The sequence below is a fragment of the Oncorhynchus tshawytscha genome, linkage group LG16 (genome assembly GCF_018296145.1).
Source record: "Oncorhynchus tshawytscha isolate Ot180627B linkage group LG16, Otsh_v2.0, whole genome shotgun sequence".
Lineage (NCBI taxonomy): Eukaryota > Metazoa > Chordata > Actinopteri > Salmoniformes > Salmonidae > Oncorhynchus > Oncorhynchus tshawytscha.
The window spans coordinates 38178190-38202212 of NC_056444.1; the positions used below are offsets into that span (position 1 = coordinate 38178190).

Genomic DNA, 24023 nt, shown 5'->3' on the forward strand with positions numbered 1-24023 from the left:
GAAAGTAACTGAGCTCTTCAGTAAGGCCATTCTACTGCCAATGTTTGTCTATGGAGATTGCATGGCTCTGTGCTCGATTTTATACACCTGTCAGCAATGGGTGTGGCTGAAATAGCCAAATCCACAAATTTGAAAGGGTGTCCACGTACTTTTTTTTTCGCCATCCACAACATTTTCCCAAAATGCACCATAAATCAGAGTGCTGCTGTACATATACAGCAAAACAGGTAATACAGTACTTTTTTTCTATCTGCCTGTGTGTGCGTGCGTGTGTGTGTGCGAGCACGCCCGCGTGTGCGCAGTCTTATGTGGATGTCTGCTGGGAATGTCCTGTCAACTGTGGAGAAAACAACACATTTACAGTGATAGTTGTCATGGAAACTGGTGTAGGAGCACACCATTATATCAGACAGTCACCTGTCGCTTATGTCACTGCCATCTCTTCATCTATTATACACTCCCTATTAGATTGTTATAAACTCCATTTGTAAAACTAAAATTCACAATGTATGTTCACACTGAAATAATGGCTTCTCAACATAAAGATAAAATGAGTCCCATACTTATCTTGAGGATCCTTTGGAAACAGTTGAGATGAGTACTGTACATTTTCTATATTCCTATTTGTTTCTCCATCTCCTCATCTCACTTGTATTTATTTTCTTTCTTTCCTGTCAAGTCATTCATTCAGACATAATCTAGGCTACATGTCTGCAGTGCTCTGTATAACTACATGGAGATGTGAAGTTATTTTGTCAGCTTCTATTTTATTTTTAACCAGGCAATTCAGTTAAGAACACATTTTTATTTTACAATGACAGCCTACCCCAGGCAAACCCTCCCCCTACAACGCTGTGCCAATTGTGCGCCGCCCTATGGGACTCCCGATCACGGCCAGTTGTGACACAGCCCAGACTCGAACTAGGGTCTGTAGTGACACCTCTAGCACTGAGATGCAGTGCCGTAGACCGCTGCGCCACTCGGGAGTACAGTATATGTGGAGTGTGAAAATAACTAGTTCCCTACGTATTTATTTATTTGGACAGTGAAGCTAAAACTTTTACTTTGGCTCTATACTCCAGCATTTTGGATTTAAGATCAAAATGTTTTATTTGAGGTGACCTGTTTTAATTGAGGGTGTTTTCATACATGCACTCTCAGAAAATATGTATTAGTTAGGGTCGACACATGTTGTGTTACTTTGAACAAAATCACTGTATTGGAACCGCATGGTTTGTGTACATTTTTCAACACATTTTGTGTAAATTCCTGCAATTAATGTTAAAAGCTGAAAACCATACAACACACCCTAGATGTGTTAGATTATTGACCAATCACATTGCAGACCTGAAGTCATCATGCATCTACACTCTTAGAACAGATGTATTAAAAACAACACATGTTGTGTTACTTTTAGCACAATCACCGTGTTGGCACATTTAACACATGATCTGTGCACATTTTTCAACACAGTGATTATGTTAAAAGTAACAACTTGTGTCATCCCTAACTAGACACGCAGGTGTGTAATTAATAAAGTTTTATTTATTTTTATTTTTTTACCCATATTGTGTCGGAATCCACTTTTAAATGTATGTAAATGACTGGTGAAGATGTGTAGAAAAAAGTAAAAATGTATTTAATTAATACAGTGAGTGCTCCATATACAAAATCTTACATGAAACCTATTCTGTACATTGCAAAATATCCTCCTTGAAAGATTTCAAATGTTTTAGTGCTCGTAGATATGCAGTCCACGGAAACCAACTCAAACAATGTTGTGCCTGAGATATAGGAGAACAGACCACAGGTGACCAAAAATAACAAACTGAAAGACACCCATGCCCCCACTAAGCCACACATTCAATATAATGTTCCTCTACAATAGACAAGTTAAACTGGTACAACACTTCCACTCACGGGTAGCCTAAAATAACACCATGACAATCCATATTTCATTAGGCCTTATTTAGAGGCATAATATAGGCTTATGCAGTGGCCTGAAACTAATGGTTTACAGGCCACATCAGGCCTGCAAGTAGGGTTGCAAAATTCCAATATGTTTCCCCATTCTCTGGAATTCTGGTTGAAGGAGTCCACATTGTATGGTTTTCAGCTTTTAACACATTAATTGCAGGAAGTGACAAAATGTGCAGGAAAAATGTACACAAATCATATGTCAACACGGTGATGTGTTTAAAGTAACACAACATGTGTCGTCCCGAACTAGACAAACGTATGTGTTAAAAAATAACACATTTTCTAAGAGTGTATATGATTTACCATTTAGAAATTAATAGACTTTATCAATCTAGTCCCCCCATTTGAAGGTGTCATAAGTGTTTGGAAAAAAATGAACTTATAGTGTATTACATTTAGTCAAAGGTTTAGTATTTGGTCCCATATTCATAGCACGCAATGACTTCATCAAGCTTGTGACTCTACAAACTTTTGGATGCATTTGCACTTCGTTTTGATTTGTGTTTCGGATCATGTTGTGCACAATAGAAATTAAGGGTAAATAACAACACAGCGCCCTACCACAGCCACCCCAACAGTCCCTACACCACCTCACGTCCAAACATCGGCGGGGACAAAGCTGTTGCTAATTTATTGTGCTAGACACATGGAAGGCTACATTATCAAGGCTATATCTTGTTAAATCTAGTTTCTAAAATGTATTTTTGTTGTATCAACCCAAAATAAGTACCATGTAACAATAGCACAATTGAAGAAATATGTGTATAAATTTGATTTGGGAAACACTGAAGAGACATTGAATTAAAAAAGTTCTCAAATGAGCTGAAGCTGAAAGTTAGTGACTGTTGGTGTATACAGACCATGGATGAATAGTGATACATAGGATAAACCTAGTAAATGACTGTGAGAAGACAATGTGTAGCTGGTTCAGGACAGCCTAGTGGTTAGAGTCTTGGGCCAGTAGCTGAAAGGATGCTGGTTTGAAAACCTGAGCCAACAAGGTGAAAATTCTGTTGATGTGCCCTTGAACATGGCACTGAACCCTAATTTTCTCCAGGGGTGGGTGCACTGCACTAAAACAACACATTTCACTGTACCTATCCGGTGTATGTGCCAATCAAAGATGTTATTTTTATATTCCTAACACCATGTCCTGACCCCCAATCTCCCAGCCATCACAGCTTGCTCCTTCAGTCCAGAAAACCATTGAATTATTGGCCAGACAGGAGCTACGTCATGGGTTGCCTAGCAACCTGCATTGGGAAAAGTGAGTGGCCTGCTTATAGGGAGATAACAGGGTCTCTGATAACATCTCAGCTCCGATGATGGCTGGGTGCTTATTGCATTGCTGTCAAAAAAAATGGTGTCAGCTATTAGCTCCCAAACAGGAATTCAAGCTTACAAGAAACTGCAGGGAACACACAACCTTTTTTGGGGGGACAAAGGTTACGTTCCACCCTCAGAGCAGCACTGCTAAAGCACTGTTGTCAATGCTTTCACAAATTTGATAGCCCAGTACTCCATTATCCTAACATAGCCTGCAGTACATGACAGGGATGGGCAAAAATGACAAAATACAAAATGTTCATTTTTACAAGTATATTTTCATCTTTTAGATATTATCCAGAGAGACTTTCAATTAGTGCATTCATCTTAAGATAGCTAGGTGAGACAGCAACATATCACAATCATATCAAGTACATTTTTCCTCAAAGTATTTATCAACATTTTTACATTTAGTTCATCTAGCAGACGCTCTTATCACATCATAGTGCTACAGACCCGGCACCAGGATGAAGTGAATTAGGGAGCAGTTGAAATCTGTAAGGGGGCACAATTTTGGGGCTTTCTTGCATTGGAGTTATATTGAATTCTGCTTACAGTGCATTCGGAAAGTGTTCAGACCCCGTAACTATTTCCACATTTTGTTACGTTACACACTTATTCTAAAATTGATTCAATTGTTTTTTCCCCTCATCAATCTTACGCACAATACCCCATAGTGACAAAGCAAAAACAGGTTAAGACATTTTTGTATTAAAAGTTAAAAAGTTAAATATTGCATTCACATAAGTATTCAGGCCCTTTACTTGGTACTTTGTTGAAGCACCTTTGGCAGCGATTACAGCCTCGATTCTTCTTGGGTACGACGCTACAAGCTTGACACACCCGAATTTGGGTAGTTTTCCCATTTATCTGTGCGGGATCCTCTCAAGCTCTGTCAGGTTGGATGGGGAGCGTCGCTGCACAGCTATTTTCAGGTCTCTCCAGAGATGTTCGATCGGGTTCAAGTCCCGCTCTGGCTGGGCCACTCAAGGACATTCAGAGACTTGTCCCAAAGTCACACCTGCATTGTCTTGGCTTCGTGCTTAGAGCTGTTGTCCTGTTGGAAGGTGAACCTTCGCCCCAGTCTGAGGTCCTGAGAGCAAGGAGAAGATTTTCATCAAGGATCTCTCTGTATTTTGCTATGTTCATCTTCCCTCGATATTGACAAGTCTCCCAGTCCCTGCCACTGAAAAACATCCCCACAGCATGATGCTGCCTCCAACATGCTTCACTGTAGGGATGGTATTGACCAGGTAACGAGCGGTGCCTGGTTTCCTCCAGACGTGATGCTTGGCATTAAGGCCAAACATGTTCAATCTTGGTTTCATCAGACCAGAAAATCTTGTTTCTCATGGTCTGGGAGCCCTTTAGATGCCTTTGGCAAACTACAAGCGAGCTGTCATGTGCCTTTTACTGTGGAGTGGCTTCCGTCTGGCATTTCTACCATAAAGGCCTGATTGGTGGAGTCCTGCAGAGATGATTGTCCTTCTGGAAGGTTCTCCCATCTCCACAGAGGAACCCTGGAGCTCTGTCAGATTGACAATCGGATTCTTGGTCACCTCCCTCACCATGTCCCTTCTCCCCAGACTGCTCAATTTGGCTGGGTGGCTAGCTCTAGGGAGAGCCTTGGTGGTTCCAAACTTCTTTCATATAATAATGATGGAGGCCACTGTGTTCTTGTGGACCTTCAATGCTGCAGAAATAGTTTGGTACCCTTCCCCAGATCTGTACCCTCGACACAATACTGTCTCAGAGCTCTACGGGCAATTTCTTTGACCTCATTGCTTGGTTTTTGCTCTGACATGCACTGTCAACTGTGGGACCTTATACAGACTGGTGCCTTTCTAAATCAAGAGAGAAATTCACATAGGCTGTTTGTAATAGGTGAATTAATTTCATTTAACCAGGCAAGTCAGTTAAGAACAAATTCTTATTTCCAATCATGGCCTACCCTGGCCAAACCCCTGGGACAATTGTGCACCACCTTTTGGGACTCCCAATTAAGGCTAGATGTGATAAAGGCCTGGATTCGAACCAGGGACTGTAGGGATGCCTCCTGCACTGAGATGCAGTGCCATAGGCCCTGCACCATTCAGGAGCCCAAATGCAGCTGTACGCACTATTGTATTACCAAAATAATGCAAACTGAAACTAAATGCTGAAAGCAGTAGCCTAGCTATTCATGCATGCATGCAAACAAATATACTGAGTAGCAATTTGGCCCTGAATACTGACACGACTACGAAAGCGAACAAATGAATGCGAACAGAACAAACAAACACAGTAAACATAAGGTGAATGGAGATCCAAATAACCAAAACACAGCCTACTACAGTGAGATGCAGCCATGCACGTTCAGCAACACGTTGTGATATGGCACCACACTTCTGTTAATCTAATTTGTACCCCGTGATCAATTAAGCAATGCCAGCCTACCATGAACATGTTTCTGATACGTACAGTTCCATTTACAGCAACACAAACCAATAGGCTACCAAACAAAAACATGATAGAATGTAGCCTATCTATTTCCATGATGAAACATACCAATATTTCGTATTTTTTTAATTTCACCTTTATTTAACCAGGTAGGCCAGTTTTGAGAACAAGTTCTCATTTACAAATGCGACCTGGCCAAGATAAAGCAACGCAGTGCGACAAAATCAACAACACAGAGTTACACATAAGCAAACATACAGTCAATAACACAGTAGAAAAATCTATGTGCAAATGTAGAAGAGTAGGGAGGTAAGGCAATAAATAGGCCATAGAGGCAAAATAACTACAATTTAGCATTAACACTGGATTGATAGATGTGCAGATGATGATGTGCAAGTAGAGATACTGGGGTGCAAAAGAGCAAGAAGATAAGTAACAATATGGGGATGAGGTAGATGGGTGTGCTATTTACCGATTGGCTGTGTACAGGTACAGTGATTGGTAAGCTGATCTGACAGCTGATGCTTAAAGTTAGAGAGGGATAGTCTCCAGCTTCAGTGAGTTTTGCAATTCGTTCCAGTCATTGGCAGCAGAGAACTGGAAGGAAATGCGGCCAAAGGAGGTGTTGGCTTTGGGAATGACCAGTGAGAGATTCCTGCTGGAGCGCGTGCTATGTGTGGGTGTTGCTATGGTGACCAGGGAGCTGAGATAAGGTGGGGCTTTACCTAGCAGAGACTTATAGATGACCTGGAGCCAGTGTGTTTGGCGACATATTTGTAGTGAGGGCCAGCCAATGAGAGCATACAGGTCGCAGTGGTGGGTAGTATATGGGGCTTTGGTGACAAAACACATGGAACTGTGATAGACTACATCCAGTTTGCTGAGTAGAGTGTTGGAGGCTATTTTGTAAATGACATCGCCAAAGTCAAGGATCGGTAGGATGGTCAGTTTTACGAGGGCATGTTTGGAGGTGAAGGAGGCTTTGTTGCGAAATAGGAAGTTGCTGCAGGGGGTGCTAAGCCTTTGGCCCATGGTAGGGGTAGCCAGGTGTAAAGCTTGGCACACCGTAGATAATTGTTTATTGAAATGATCGATTATCATATATTTATCGGTGGTGACAGTGTTTCCTAGCCTCAGTGCAGTGGGCAGCTGGGAGGAGGTGCTCTTATTCTCCATGGACTTTACAGTGTCCCAAAACGTTTTGGAATTAGTGCTACAGGATGCAAATTTCTGTTTGAAAAACCTAGCCTTTGCTTTCCTAACTGACTGAGTATATTGGTTCCTGACTTCCCTGAAAAGTTGCATTCGATTCTAATGCAGAATGCCACAGGATGTTTTTGTGCTGGTCAAGGGCAGTCAAGTCTGGGGTGAACCACAGGCTATATCTGTTCTTAGTTCTACATTTTTTTTAAAGGGGCATGCTTTTTTTAGATGGCGAGGAAAGCACTTTTAAAGAGCAACCAGGCATTCTCTACTGACGGGATGAGGTCAATATCCTTCCAGGATACCCGACACAGGTTGATTATAAAGGCCTGCTCGCTGAAGTGTTTTAGGGAGCGTTTGACGGTGATGAGGTGTGGTCATTTGACCATTTGATCACTAAGATCCTGGTTGAAGACAGCAGTGGTGTATTTAGAGGGAAAGTTAGCCAGGATGACATCTAAGATGGTGCCCATGGTTACAGATTTAGGGTTGTACCTGGTAGGTTCCTTAATCATTTGTGTGAGATTGCGGGCATCTAGCTTGGATTGTAGGACGGCCGGGTTGTTAAGCATATCCCAGTTTAGGTCACCTAACAGTACGAACTCTGGAGATAGATGGGGGACAATCAATTCACATATGGTGCCCAGAGAAACAGCTGGGGGCCAAATGGGGTCTACAGCAAGTGGCAACGGTGAGAGACTTGTTTCTGGAATGGTGGATTTTTAAAAGTAGAAGCTCAAATTGTTTGGGCACAGACCTGGATAGTATGAGCGAACTCTGCAGGCTATCTCTGCAGTAGATTGCAACTCCGCCCCCTTTGGCAGTTCTATCTTGTCGGAAGATGTTATAGTTGGGGTTGGAAATTTCAATTTTTTTGTGGCCTTCCTAAGTCATGATTCAGACACGGCTAGGACATCAGGGTTGGCGGAGTGTGCTAAAGCAGTGAATAAAACAAACTTAGGGAGGATGCTTCTAATGTTACCATGCACGAAACCAAGGCTTTTACAGTTACATAAGGCAACAAATGAGAGCGCCTGGGGAATGGGAGTGGTGCTGGGGGCTGGGTTAACTTCTACATCACCAGAGGAACAGAGGAGGAGTAGGATTAGTGTGCGGCTAAAGGCTTTAAGAACTTGTCGTCTAGTGCGTTCGGGAACAGAGAGTAAAAGGAGCAGATTTCTGGGCGCGGAAGTATAGATTCAAGGCATAATGTACAGACAAAGGTATGGTAGGATGTGAGTACAGTGGAGGTAAACCTGGGTATTGAGTGACGATGAGAGAGCTTTTGTCTCTAGAGACACCAGTTAAGCCAGGTGAGGTCACCGCATGTCTTGGGGGTGGAACAAAAGGGCTATCTAAGGCCTATTGGACAGGGCTAGGGTCTCTACAGTGAAATAATACAATAATCACAAAAAAGGCAAAATAGGTATTGTAGCCCAAGCATTGGCTGGTGGACCTCTTTGGCTAGCCGGGAGATGGGCCTAGCTCGAGACTAGCTTCAGACTAACTAGTGCTTGCTTCGGGACAGAGACATTAGCCAGGAGTAGCCACTCGGATAGCAGCTAGCTAGCTGCGATGATCCAGTGTAAAGGTTCAGAGTTTTTAGTAGGAATCCGGAGATGAGGTTGAGAAAAAGCAGTCCGATATGCTCTGGGTTGATTGAACAGGTTGAGGCTGGCTGATGTCCGAGTTAACGGTGAGGACCGCTAGCAGTGGCTAACTGACTGCTAGCTTCTGATAACACACGTCCGACTGCTATGCCATCTTGGTTCTCTCAAATGTATGTAGCTATACCCATGGGCGCCATTTAGGTTATTGCATTGGAATTATGTTGAATTCTGCTTATATCACACTATACTACAATAAACAAAAAAGTTCAATGCTTTTGACAAAGAAGTGACAGGTTGGAGTGAAATCTCTGCTGAGTTCTATCAGCACCATGGGCAGCACCCTACACACTAAAGCAAGATTTTGATAAAAACCAACCAGCTAGATTGTTTCTTACTTTTTCAGAAGAGCCATATTTACGAGTCCTTAAAAACAGCCGAGAACTAACTAAAAAAAACACAATTCCTTATGTTTCGATCCGTAGCATATGCACAAATTATAGCCTATTGTTTTATTGGTTTTTACTTTCCAAAAACAAAAATTGTCCACCTCATGGTTCAACTGTCAGAGATTTGAGCAATACATGCATCAGGGCATTCAAAGCATAGGCATATTGGCTTAAATAAATATGAGGAGAAGGCGTAGCCCCAGAGAGAGAGAGAGAGAGACATTAATTTCTTTATACTTGTCAGACAGGCTACTGTGTCTGTTATACAGATATAGGTGTACCGAAGGAAGCTAATTCATAAATGTTCAGTTAGAATATACAGTACCAGTCAAATGTTTGGACACACCTACTCATTCAAGGGTTTTTCTTACATTGTAGAATAATAGTGAAGACATCAAAACGATGAAATAACAAAAATGGAAAAATGTTAAACAAAATATCAAAATATTTCATCTTTAATATTTTAAAATATTTAAGATTCTTCAAAGTAGCCACGCTTTGCCTTGATGACAGCTTTGCACATTCTTGGCATTTTCTCAACCAGCTTCACCTGGAATGCTTTTCCAACAGTCTTAAAGGAGTTCCCACATAAACTGAGCACTTGTTGGCTGCTTTTCCTTCACTCTGTGGACCATTACAATTGGGTTATGGTCGGGTGACTGTGGAGGCCAGGTCATCTAATGCAGCACTCCATCATGCTCCTTCTTTATCAAATAGCCCTCACATAGCTTGGAGGTGTGTTTTCGGTCATTGTCCTGTTGAAAAACAGATGATTGTTCCACTAAGTGCAAACCAGATGGGATGGCGTATTGCTGCAGAATGCTCTGGTAGCCATGCTAAGTGTGCCTTGAATTCTAAATAAATGACAGACAGTGTCACCAGCAAAGCACCCCCACACCATCACACCTCCTCCATGCTTCACGGTGGGAACTACACATGCAGAGATTATCCGTTCACCTACTCTGCATCTCACAAAGACATGGCGGTTGGAACCAAAATCTCAAATTTGGACTCATCAGACCAAAGGACAGATTTCCATCGGTCTAATGTCCATTGCTCGTGTTTCTTGGCCCAAGCAAGTCTCATTTTCTTATTGGTGCCCTTTAGTGGTGGTTTCTTTGCAGCAATTCAACCACGAAGGCCTGATTCACGTGGTCTCCTCTGAACAGTTGATGTTGAGATGTGTCTGTTACTTGAACTCTGTGAAGCTTTTATTTGGGCTGCAATCTGAGGTGCAGTTAACTCTAATTAACTTATCCTCTAGGGCAAAAGTATTCATCCCCCTTGTCGTTTTTCCTATTTTGTTGCATTACAACCCGCAATTTAAATATATATTTTTGGGATTTCATGGAATGGACATACACAAAATAGTCCAACTGGTGAAGTGGAATTGAAAATCTAACTTATTTCAAAAAATTTGACCAAAAAACGAAAAAGTGGTGCGTACATATGTATTCACCCCCTTTGCTATGAAGCCCCTAAATAAGATCTGGTTCAACCAATTACCTTCAGAATTCACATAATGAGTTAAATAAAGGCCACCTGTGTGCAATGTAAGTGTCACATGATCTGTCACATGATGTCAGTATATATACACTTGTTCTGAAAGGACCCAGAGTCTGCAACACCACTAAGCAAGGGGAATCACCAAGCAAGCGGCCCCATGAAGACCAAGGAGGTCTCCAAACAGGTCAGGGACAAAGTTGTGGAGAAGGACAGATCAGGGTTGGGTTATAAAAAAATATCAGAAACATCCCACTGAGCACCATTAAATCCATTATAAAAAAATGGAAAGAACATGGCACCACAACAAACCTGCCAAGAGAGGGCCGCCAACCAAAACTCACGGACCAGGCATGGAGGGCATTAATCGGAGGCAACAAAGAGACCAAAGATAACCCTGAAGGAGCTGCACATTTCCACAGCGGAGATTGGAGTATCTGTCCATAGGAACACTTTAAGCCGTACACTCCACATTTGGTGTTTGCCAAAAGGCATGTGGGAGACCCCCCAAACATATGGAAGAAGGTACGCTGGTCAGATGAGACTAAAATTGAGCTTTTTTGCCATGAAGGAAAATGTTATGTCTGGGGCAAACCCAACACCTCTCATCACCCTGAGAACCCCATCCCCACAGTGAAGTACGGTGGTTTCAGTCTTCCAGAGATTTGAGACTGGGATGGAGGTTCACCTTCCAGCAGGACAATGACCCTAAGCATACTGCTAAAGCAACACTCAAGTGGTTTAACTTAGAACTACCCCTCCCGGATCCGGGAGAATTGTCATCAACTGACACCAATTAGCATAACGCAACAGACAAACAATATTACTAGAAAAAATTCATATTCATGAAATCACAAGTGAAATATAGTGAAACACAGCTTAGCCTTTAGTTAATCACCCTGTCATCTCAGATTTTGAAATTATGCTTTACAGCCAAAGCAAGACAAGCATTTATGTAAGTTTATCAATAGCCCAGCATAGCATTATGTCCAGCTAGCAGTAGGCAACTTGGTCATGAAAATCAGAAAAGCAATAAAATTAAATCGTTTACCTTTGATGAGCTTCAGATGTTTTTACTAACGAGACTCCTAGTTAGATAGCAAATGTTCATTTTGTCCCATAAAGATTATTTTCATAGCCGAAATACCTCCGTTTGTACTTCACGTTTGGTTGAGAAATCCACCGGAAACTGCGGTCACGACAACGGCGAAAAATATTCCAAATTAGATCCATAATATCGACAGAAACATGGCAAACATTTTTTATAATCCATCCTCAAGGTGTTTTTCAAATATCTATTCGATAATATATCAACCGTGACAGTTGGCTTCCCAGTAGGAGCGAGAGGCACAATGGCCGCCTTTGTCTATTACGCACAAATCACTCAGAGCCACCAGCTGACCACTGACGCTGTGATCAGGCAAAGGGTGGCTACTTTGTTTAACAATTTGTTTGGTTACTACATGATTCCATATGTGTTTTTCATAGTTCCACAATGTAGAAAATAGTCCAAATAAAGAAAAACCCTTGAATGAGTAGGTGTGTCCAAACTTTAGACTGGTTACTGTATGTGTGACATTTGTTTTGATTTAGAATGGACCATTATCATGCACCTGTATCGAAACAGGTTCACCAGGAAAAAATACCACCATGCACATAAATAGCAAATGGAGGACCCTTTTCCCCGTGGTTTATTTTCATGCCAGTCTGGTAGTCTATACTCCTGTTGGAAATATAAGCAATGCACTTAATATTAGGAAAGTTGAGAAATAAATAATTTAGGCCTAGCCTTTAGAAAGCTGATGGGATCCTCTTATTTTTATTAGTGGCTATCGCTCTGTTTTCTCCCGCAATTCCATAGCCTATAGAAATGTTGCGCAACATGAGCTCATGGGCTCTCATGAAGTGTTTGATTCGATTTTCGAATACATTGCATTGATGTCAGCGTGATTAGAGGGACAATAGAGTCCTAAGTACCAGGAAATTAGCACGTTCGGTAGGCTACTAATGACCAGCAGCAGCATCAAATCTTGGAGAAGCCTAATTACGTGACTAAATGGTCATGGGGAATTTGACTGCCTTCATGACTAGAGACCGCAGGTGTGGCAGTAATGCGGTCACTGCAACAGCCCTTACCCTGAAAAATGCTTACTTTACAATCCCTTAACCAACAATGCAGTTCAAGAAATAGTTAAGAAAATATTTACTAAATAAACCTAAGTAAAATAAGGAAATAAAAAGCAACACAATAAAAGGATAATAACAAGGCTATAAACAGAGGATAATGGTACCGAGTCAATGTGCGGGCGTAAAGGTTAGTCAAGGTAATTTGTACTTAGGGGTAAAGTGACTATGCATAGATAATAAACAGTGAGTAGCAGCAGTGGGGGTAAATAGATGTGAAAAAGGTGAAACCACTGCTGGATCTATGCAAAACAGATTTGTTGGAAGCTGAGTTTAGTGGCGCTCGCCAGTATCTGCAGACTGAAATTGCCCACTCTGGCTCCAATGAAGACAAATTGACCCCACTTGATATCCTGTAACGATTCTCTGGGCCTCTCTCTGCTATGCCGACTGTGGCTACTGCACTGAAATATGGAATGACTTTTGGAGTGTCCACAGCTACAATGTGTTCAGTCAGCACAGAAGAAGCATGTTACACCTGAGGAAAACTCAAGTAATCCAACTGGCATTTGAGGGGGATCTTACAAGAAGATTTTGGTGAGAATGGAATGACCAATTAGCCAGGAAGTTCCCCAGACCATCAAGGAGCCTGCAACTCTTTCGAAAAGGAAAAAAATAGGCTCCGAAATGTTCAGATTTTTAAAATGTTAATACAATCAGAAAATGTTTTATTTTTCCAGAGCATTTTTTTCCTCCTGGAAAGGAAAGAGTGAATGACTCGCTCGACACAGCAACGGGCCCCAGTGAAACATACAAAGGGACAGGCACGCAGACACTTTCATAACATGAATCATGAGGATAATGTACTGTACCTTACTGTCTGACCAAATCATGGTTTTAGCATCCTAAAAATGTTGACATTTTTATTGAGGTAAATGAATGTGCAACCTGCACCGATGCAACCAATGCATTAACTTTACTCCCACAGCTAGTTGTCAAAGGGTCGCAAAATGTGACTAAATGGTCACAGTCTGGAGCCCTGCCTTGTAGGATTTTCACTATAGGCATACTCTCGAGCTTTTGTTTTACGTCACTGAAAAATGCCTCCATTTTCGCAATCAACATTAGCCTAGGACAAGGCTCCCCTTTCACTTTTTCTCTCTCCTTAGCAGCATGGCAGTTCTGGACAATTTGGCCCGCTGCAATTTTACTTATGGGTTTTCATTTATTTTATTGGCCAAAAGCCAGCAATTATCGGCTAATGGAAACCCTGTGCCCCAGTGGCTTTCAATAGCCCCTGTACACACACCGTGGCATGTTCTGTCCATTGTGCTGACACAGCGCAACAGAGATACACATTTTGCATCAACTTGTCATCCAATCTCTTTTTGCTACACCCTTAGAAAAAAATAGTTATATATAAAACATTTTGAATCTTTAGAAGAGATTAAATAACCCTTTTCTAAAGGTTCTATATATAAACTCAGTGCATGCAAATAACATTGAGGGTTAAAGCCCTACCCCAGAGTCTAGTGAGGATTTTAGAAATCAACAGCTAACAAAGCTAAACACATCAAACTCTGAAATGACAGCTAACATACACTTTTAATTAGTTTTAGATATTTTCCATTGACATTTATATCCATATTAATTATGCTGCTATATGATTTCACATGGTCAGTAAAATGGCTAGCTGACGTCCAACACCGTTAGTGCTCTATGGCAAGGGAATGATCAAATTCATATTTTGCAACACTTTTGCCAAGGTCTGAGTGGCAAACAGCAAGGTTTATAGAAACCTGTGCTGTTGCAAACTAAACGCTAATTGGAAGCAAGAGGAAATAATATATCTAATGCTTTTCACTCATAGATTTTTAAAAAAAAGTTAGATTTTGAATTAACCAAAAGGTTATATAACTATCTGCCATTACGATTCAAAAACCAACTGCCAATCCATTCCAGCATGACGACGCAAAAGGACAGTGGTTGAACCAACTTGCAAGTAGCCTACCAATAAGAATGTTATTTTTCAATCTATTAAGGTAAGCAAAGTTTCTTATTTAATTCTAATATATGAAGCCAAAGTCATATGATAAACTGTAGGCTTGATAAATAAAGTTGAAACTTTATTGGAATTTGTGCATGTTTGTATGCTAGCTAGCTAACTTAGCCCCGCTTCTTCTGTTAAGCTAGCTATCTCTTTACAAGCTAGCCAGATAATTATTTCAAATAAACTTTTTTTCAATTATTATACCAAATAGAGCTGCGGACCCAGCCTGACATTGGCAATTAGCTAATTGTTTATTTTATTTCAGTATTTGTGTGAAGTCAATTGAGGGTTGTACCCTATTGTTACGGTTTTCTAGGTGTGAAGGATAGTCGGACCAAAATGCAGCATGTAGATTGCGATCCATGTTTAATGAACAACGTGAAACACGAATAAACACAAAACACTACAAACAAAGAACGTAAAGAAAACCGAAACAGCCTATACTTGTGTAAATAAATAAAGAGATAGGAACAACGACACTAAGGACAATCACCCACGACAAACTCAAAGAATATGGCTGCCTAAATATGGTTCCCAATCAGAGACAACGATAAACACCTGCCTCTGATTGAGAACCACTCCAGACAGCCATAGACTCTGCTAGATAACCCCACTAGCTACAATCCCAATACATACACACCAAAACCCCAAGACAAAACACACCACAATACAAAAACCCCATGCCACACCCTGGCCTGACCCAATACATGAAGAAAAACACAAAATACTTAGACCAGGGCGTGACAGAACCCCCCTAAGGTGCGGACTCCCGAACGCACCTCAAAACAATAGGGAGGGTCCGGGTGGGCGTCTGTCCATGGTGGCGGCTCCGGCGCGGGACGTGGAACCCACTCAGTCAATGTCTTAGTCCACTCTCCTCGCGTCCCTGGATAGTCCACCCTCGCCGCCGACCATGGCCCAGTAGTCCTCACCCAGAAACCTACTGGACTGAGGAGCAGATCGGGACTGAAGGACAGCTCGGGACTGAGGCAGCTCGGGACTGAGGGGAAGCTCAGGAGTGAGAGAAAGCTCGGGAGTGAGAGAAAGCTCGGGAGTGAGAGAGAGCTCGGGAGTGAGAGAGAGCTCGGGAGTGAGAGAGAGCTCGGGAGTGAGAGGAAGCTCGGGAGTGAGAGGAAGCTCAGGCAGGTAGGTAGATCTACCAGATCCTGGCTGGCTGGTGGTTTCAGCAGATCCTGGCTGACTGGCAGATCCTGGCCGACTGGCGGATCCTGGCCGACTGGCGGATCCTGGCCGACTGGCGGATCCTGGCCGACTGGCGGATCCTGGCCGACTGGCGGATCCTGGCCGACTGGCGGATCCTGGCCGACTGGCAGTTCTGGCAGATCCCGGCTGACTGGCGGATCTGGAAGAGTCTGGCTGACTGGCGGATCTGGAAGAGTCTGGCTGACTGGCGGATCTGGAAGAGTCTGGCTGACTGGCGGATCTGGAAGAGTCTGGCGGATCTGGAAGAGTCTGGCTGACTGGCAGATCTGGAAGGGTCTGGCCGACTGGTGGATCCTGGCAGACTGAAAGATCTGGCTGCTCCATGCTGACTGGCGGCTCTGGCTGCTCCACGCTGACTGGCGGCTCTGGCTGCTCCACGCTGACTGGCGGCTCTGGCTGCTCCATGTAGGCTGACAGCTCTGGCGGCTTCTTACAGACTGGCAGCTCTGGCTGCTCCATGCAGACTGACAGCTCTGGCTGCTCCATGCAGGCTGGCAGCTCTGGCTGCTCCATGTAGGCTGGCAGCTCTGGCTGCTCCATGCTGGCTGGCAGCTCTGGCTGCTCCATGCAGGCTGGCAGCTCTGGCTGCTCCATGCAGGCTGGCAGCTCTGGCTGCTCCATGCAGGCTGGCAGCTCTGGCTGCGCTGAACAGGCGGGAGACTCCGGCAGCGCAGGAGAGGAGAAAGGCTCTGGCAGCGCTGGAGAGGCGAGGCACACTGTAGGCCTGATGCGTGGTGCTGGTACTGGTGGTACTGAACCGAGAACACGCACAGGAAGCCTGGTGCGGGGAGCTGCTACCGGAGGGCTGGAGTGTGGAGGTGGCACAGGATGGGCTAGACCGTGAAGGCGTACTGGAGATCTTGAGAGCAGTGCTGGCACAGGACGTGCAAGACTAAGGATGTGCACAGGAGGCCTGGTGCGTGAGGCTGGCACCAACTTCACCAGCCGACTAACACGCACCTCAGGACGAGTATGGAGCGCTAACCCAGGTGGCATCAAATCCCCGACACGTTCCGTCGGGCGAATTCCATGCAAAAAGCACCAACACAGCAACTCCCTCATTTCTCTCTCCTCCAATTTCCCCATTAACTCCTTCACAGTCTCTGTTTCGCTCACCTCCAACACCGGCTCTGGTTCTGGTCTCCTCCTTGGCTCCTCACGATAAACAGGGAGAGTTGGCTCAGGTCTGACTCCTGACTCTGCCACACTCTCCCTGAGCCCCCCCTCCAAAAATATTTTTGGGGCTGACTCTCAGGCTTCCTTCCGAGTCGCCGTGCTGCCTCCTCATACCGACGCCTCTCCGCTTTCGCCGCCTCCAGTTCTTCTTTGGGGCGGCGATATTCTCCAGGCTGAGCCCAGGGTCCTTCTCCGTTTAGGATTTCCTCCCATGTCCAGAAATCCTTATAGCGCATCTCCTCTTTGGGCTGCTCCTGCCTGTTGACACGCTGCTTGGTCCGTTGGTGTTGGGTGATTCTGTTACAGTTTTCTAGGTGTGAAGGATAGTCGGACCAAAATGCAGCATGTAGATTGCGATCCATGTTTAATGAACAACGTGAAACACGAATAAACACAAAACAAAGAACGTAACGAAAACCGAAACAGCCTATACTTGTGTAAATAAATAAAGAGATAGGAACAACGACACTAAGGACAATCACCCACGACAAACTCAAAGAATATGGCTGCCTAAATATGGTTCCCAATCAGAGACAACGATAAACACCTGCCTCTGATTGAGAACCACTCCAGACAGCCATAGACTCTGCTAGATAACCCCACTAGCTACAATCCCAATACATACACACCAAAACCCCAAGACAAAACACACCACAATACAAAAACCCCATGCCACACCCTGGCCTGACCCAATACATGAAGAAAAACACAAAATACTTAGACCAGGGCGTGACAGAACCCCCCCCCCCTAAGGTGCGGACTCCCGAACGCACCTCAAAACAATAGGGAGGGTCCGGGTGGGCGTCTGTCCATGGTGGCGGCTCCGGCGCGGGACGTGGAACCCACTCAGTCAATGTCTTAGTCCCCTCTCCTCGCGTCCCTGGATAGTCCACCCTCGCCGCCGACCATGGCCTAGTAGTCCTCACCCAGAAACCTACTGGACTGAGGAGCAGATCGGGACTGAAGGACAGCTCGGGACTGAGGCAGCTCGGGACTGAGGGGAAGCTCAGGAGTGAGAGAAAGCTCGGGAGTGAGAGAAAGCTCGGGAGTGAGAGAAAGCTCGGGAGTGAGAGAGCTCGGGAGTGAGAGGAAGCTCAGGCAGGTAGGTAGATCTACCAGATCCTGGCTGGCTGGTGGTTTCAGCAGATCCTGGCTGACTGGCAGATCCTGGCCGACTGGCGGATCCTGGCCGACTGGCGGATCCTGGCCGACTGGCGGATCCTGGCCGACTGGCGGATCCCGGCCGACTGGCGGATCCCGGCCGACTGGCGGATCCCGGCCGACTGGCGGATCCCGGCCGACTGGCAGTTCTGGCAGATCCCGGCTGACTGGCGGATCTGGAAGAGTCTGGCTGACTGGCGGATCTGGAAGAGTCTGGCTGACTGGCGGATCTGGAAGAGTCTGGCTGACTGGCGGATCTGGAAGAGTCTGGCTGACTGGCGGATCTGGAAGAGTCTGGCTGACTGGCGGATCTGGAAGAGTCTGGCTGACTGGCGGATCTGGAAGAGTCTGGCTGACTGGCGGATCTGGAAGAGTCTGGCTGACTGGCGGATCTGGAAGAGTCTGGCTGACTGGCGGATCTGGAAGAGTCTGGCTGACTGGCGGATCTGGAAGAGTCTGGCGGATCTGGAAGAGTCTGGCTGACTGGCAGATCTGGAAGAGTCTGGCCGACTGGTGGATCCTGGCAGACTGAAAGATCTGGCTGCTCCATGCTGACTGGCGGCTCTGGCTGCTCCACGCTGACTGGCGGCTCTGGCTGCTCCACGCTGACTGGCGGCTCTGGCTGCTCCATGTAGGCTGACAGCTCTGGCGGCTTCTTACAGACTGGCAGCTCTGGCGGCTCCGTGCAGACTGGCAGCTCCTTGCAGACTGGCAGCTCCTTGCAGACTGGCAGCTCTGGCTGCTCCATGCAGACTGACAGCTCTGGCTGCTCCATGCAGGCTGGCAGCTCTGGCTGCTCCATGCCGGCTGGCAGCTCTGGCTGCTCCATGCCGGCTGGCAGCTCTGGCTGCTCCATGCAGGCTGGCAGCTCTGGCTGCGCTGAACAGGCGGGAGACTCCGGCAGCGCAGGAGAGGAGAAAGGCTCTGGCAGCGCTGGAGAGGCGAGGCACACTGTAGGCCTGATGCGTGGTGCTGGTACTGGTGGTACTGAACCGAGAACACGCACAGGAAGCCTGGTGCGGGGAGCTGCTACCGGAGGGCTGGAGTGTGGAGGTGGCACAGGATGGGCTAGACCGTGAAGGCGTACTGGAGATCTTGAGAGCAGTGCTGGCACAGGACGTGCAAGACTAAGGATGTGCACAGGAGGCCTGGTGCGTGAGGCTGGCACCAACTTCACCAGCCGACTAACACGCACCTCAGGACGAGTATGGAGCGCTAACCCAGGTGGCATCAAATCCCCGACATGTTCCGTCGGGCGAATTCCATGCAAAAAGCACCAACACAGCAACTCCCTCATTTCTCTCTCCTCCAATTTCCCCATTAACTCCTTCACAGTCTCTGTTTCGCTCACCTCCAACACCGGCTCTGGTTCTGGTCTCCTCCTTGGCTCCTCACGATAAACAGGGAGAGTTGGCTCAGGTCTGACTCCTGACTCTGCCACACTCTCCCTGAGCCCCCCCTCCAAAAATATTTTTGGGGCTGACTCTCAGGCTTCCTTCCGAGTCGCCGTGCTGCCTCCTCATACCGACGCCTCTCCGCTTTCGCCGCCTCCAGTTCTTCTTTGGGGCGGCGATATTCTCCAGGCTGAGCCCAGGGTCCTTCTCCGTTTAGGATTTCCTCCCATGTCCAGAAATCCTTATAGCGCATCTCCTCTTTGGGCTGCTCCTGCCTGTTGACACGCTGCATGGTCCGTTGGCGTTGGGTGATTCTGTTACAGTTTTCTAGGTGTGAAGGATAGTCGGACCAAAATGCAGCATGTAGATTGCGATCCATGTTTAATGAACAACGTGAAACACGAATAAACACAAAACACTACAAACAAAGAACGTAAAGAAAACCGAAACAGCCTATACTTGTGTAAATAAATAAAGAGATAGGAACAACGACACTAAGGACAATCACCCACGACAAACTCAAAGAATATGGCTGCCTAAATATGGTTCCCAATCAGAGACAACGATAAACACCTGCCTCTGATTGAGAACCACTCCAGACAGCCATAGACTCTGCTAGATAACCCCACTAGCTACAATCCCAATACATACACACCAAAACCCCAAGACAAAACACACCACAATACAAAAACCCCATGCCACACCCTGGCCTGACCCAATACATGAAGAAAAACACAAAATACTTAGACCAGGGCGTGACACCTATCTTTCATGAAGCCATTAAAAGACTTTTGCTGACTGTGATTATTTATAATAAATTATGTATCATAAGTCTGGGTGATTCAATAGCCTAGTTAATCCTTACAGTTAGGAGTTGGAGTCAATATCATTGTAAAATATGTCCATGGTGTTAAATACAGTTTATGATCAAACTTCAAATGTGTAAATTGATGGTTCGCATTACGGGATGTCAAGGTCATATATTTCCATATTCTGTTCCAGTTAAAGGGTTCTTCAGATTCAATTAGATATGTGGACCATACCTTTTTAATAGCTAGCTCAGAATATGAGCTTTCCAAATGTTGTTTATATATTATAGAGATCGTCCTTTTGGGAGCCCAGATAAATCCCATCATTGCATTGTTCGGTAGTTGGGTTTCCCAATAAGTTGTAAATATAGGCACAAATATTTTCCTGGTAATGTGTATGTGTCTTTTAAATCTTGGAATGTTCTCAAATCAAATGTTCTGTGTCACATACTCCGAATACAACAGGTGCAGACCTTACCGTGAAATGCTTACTTACCAGCCCTTAATAAACAATGCAGTTCAGGAAAGAGTTAAAAAAAATATTTACTAAATAGACTAAAGTAAAATAAAAAGTAACACAATAAAATAACAATAACGAGGCTATATAAAGGGGGTACCGGTAACGAGTCAATGTACAGGGGTACAGGTAGTCATGGTAATTTGTACAGGTCTGTATGGGTAAAGTGATTATGGATAGATAATAGACAGGCATAGCAGCAGTGAAAAAAATGGGGGGGGGGCAATTTAAATAGTCCAGGTGGCCATTTGATTTACTTGTTCAGTCTTATGGCTTGGGGGTAGATGCTGTGAAGAATCCTTTTGGTGAAATATTGGTATGGGCATGCCATTTTGATTCCCAATTACAGAGTTGTTAAACTTTGCTCCAAATAGAAATTATGTGAGCAATAATAGGATCAAAGTGTAGTTTACATTGTTGTACCTCTTGGCGCACCGATCCCTTTAGCGGGATCATTTTCGTCAACATCCGCTAAATTGCAGAGCGCCAAATTAAAATTAAATTACTAAAAACATTTAATTTTCATGAAATCACAAGTGCAATATACCAAAGCACAGCTTAGCTTGTTGTTAATCCACCTGCGGTGTCAGATTTCAAAAAAGCTTTACAGCGAAAGCTATCCAAGTGTTTATGTTAGGACAGCTCTCTCAGCAGACAAAACATTACAAACAGCTAGCAGCAAAGTAGATTGGTCACAAAAGTCAGAAAAGCAATTTTAAAAAAGCAATAAAATTAATCGCTTACCTTTGATGATCTCCGGATGTTTGCACTCACAAAACTCCCAGTTACACAATAAATGTTTGTTTTGTTAGTTTTGTTCCATAAAGATTATTTTTATATCCAAAAACCTCCATTTAGTTGGCAGGTATTCTTAGCTCAAAATATTACTATTTAATAGTAGTAGCCATAATTCATCAATTACACCAGACAGGGAACCATTTTTGGTTTAGTGAAGGATCAAAGAACTTTATAAGAGGGTTCTATACTGAACAAAAATATAAATGCAAAATGAAACAATTTCAAAGATTTGACAGAGTTACAGTTCAAATAAAGGAATAAGTCAATTGAAATAAATGCATTAGGCCCTAATCTATGGATTTCACATGACTGGGAATACAGATATGCATCTGTTGGTCACATATACCTTAAAAATAGGGGTGTGGATCACAAAACTTGTCAGTGTTTGGTGTGACCACCATTTACCTCATGCAGTGCGACACATCTCCTTCGCATAGAGTTGATCAGGCTGTTGTTTGTGGCCTACTCCTCTTCAATGGCTGTGTGAAGTTGCTGAAGATTGGCGGGAACTGGAACACGCTGTTGTACACGTCAATCCAGAGAATCCCAAACACGCTCAATGGGTGACATGCCTGATGAGTATGCAGGTGTCATGACTGTCCTGAGAGGATCACAATGGGTCAGATCAGCTTGGCAATGATTGACAATAACCAGACCTCTCACCCACAGAAAAGGGAAGGAGGGAACTGGGCCCGGCTTGACAGTTCACACCCTGTTGTAAATTACAACAGAAGGGGAAGGGGGGAGGGCAGTATTTTTTTAAATACCGCCCGTCCAGCATCACTACTCTGGACAGTTCTGACTTAGAATATGTGGACAATTACAAATACCTAGGTGTCTGGTTAGACTGTAAACTCTCCTTCCAAACTCACATTAAGCATCACCAATACAAATTTAAATCTAGAATCAGCTTCCTATTTCACAACAAAGCCTCCTTTACTCATGCTGCCAAACATGCCCTCGTAAAACTGACCATCCTACTGATCCTTGACTTTGGCGATGTCATTTACAAAATAGCTTCCAACACTCTACTCAACAAATTGGACGCAGTCTATCACAGTGCCATCCATTTTGTCACCAATGCCCCATATACTACCCACCACTGAGACCTGTATGCTCTCGTTGGCCGGCGCTCGCTTCATATTCATCGCCAAACCCACTGGCTCCAGGTCATCTATAATGCTTTGCTAGGTAAAGCCCCGACTTATCTAAGCTCACTGGTCACCATAGCAGCATCCACCTGTAGCACGTGCTCCAGCAGATATATTTCACTGGTCACCCCCAAAGCCAATTCCTCTTTTGGCCACATCTCCTTCCACTTCTCTGCTGCCAATGACTGGAACGAATTGCAAAAATCACTGAAGCTGGAGACTCATATCTCCCTCACTAACTTTAAGCATCAGCTGTCAGAGCAGCTCACAGACCATTGCACCTCTACATAGCCCATCTGTAAATAACCCATCCAACTACCTCATCCCCATATTGTTATTTTGTTCTTTGTTGCTCCTTTGCACCCCAGTATCTCTACTTGAACATTCATCTTCTGCACATCTATCACTCCAGTGTTTAATTGCTAAATTGTAATTACTTCGCCACTACGGCCTATTTATTGCCTTACCTCCCTAATCTTACCTCATTTGCACACACTGTATATAGATTTTTTCTATTGTATTATTGACTGTACGTTTGTTTATTCCATGTGTAACTCTGTGTTGTTGTTTGTGTCGCACTGCTTTGCTTTATCTTGGCCAGGTCGCAGTTGTAAATGAGTAGTTGTTCTCAACTGGCCTACCTGGTTAAATAAAGGTGAAATAAAAAATTTAAGAAATGTAATGACCAGGAACCCGATGGTTACGTTGACAGTGCTCTAGAGTTCCTCTGTTGAGATGGGAGAACCTTCCAGAAGGACAGCCATCTCTGCAGTACTCCACCTATCAGGCCTTTATAGAGTGGTATAGTGGCCAGACGGAAGCCACTCCTCAGTAAAAGGCAAATGACAGCCCGCTTGGAGATTGCCAAAAGGCACCTAAAGACTCTTAGACCATGGGAAACAAGATTCTCTGGTCTGATGAAACCAAGATTGAACTTTTTGGCCTGAATGTATTGTCATGTTTGATAGAAACCTGGCACCATCCCTATGGTGAAGCACGGTGGTGGCAGCATCATGCTGTGGGGATGTTTTTTAGTGGCAGGGACTGGGAGACTAGTCAGGATCGAGGCAAAGATGAACAGAGCTAAGTACAGAGAGATCCTTGATGAAAAC

General features: G+C 44.5%; 1 protein-coding gene across 1 annotated transcript in view; it reads left to right on the top strand.

Moving 5' to 3' along the window:
* The window catches only part of LOC112215143 (receptor-type tyrosine-protein phosphatase N2-like), a 268831-nt gene that overhangs the window by 57189 nt on the left and 187619 nt on the right, over window positions 1-24023 (top strand). The window lies entirely within an intron of this gene.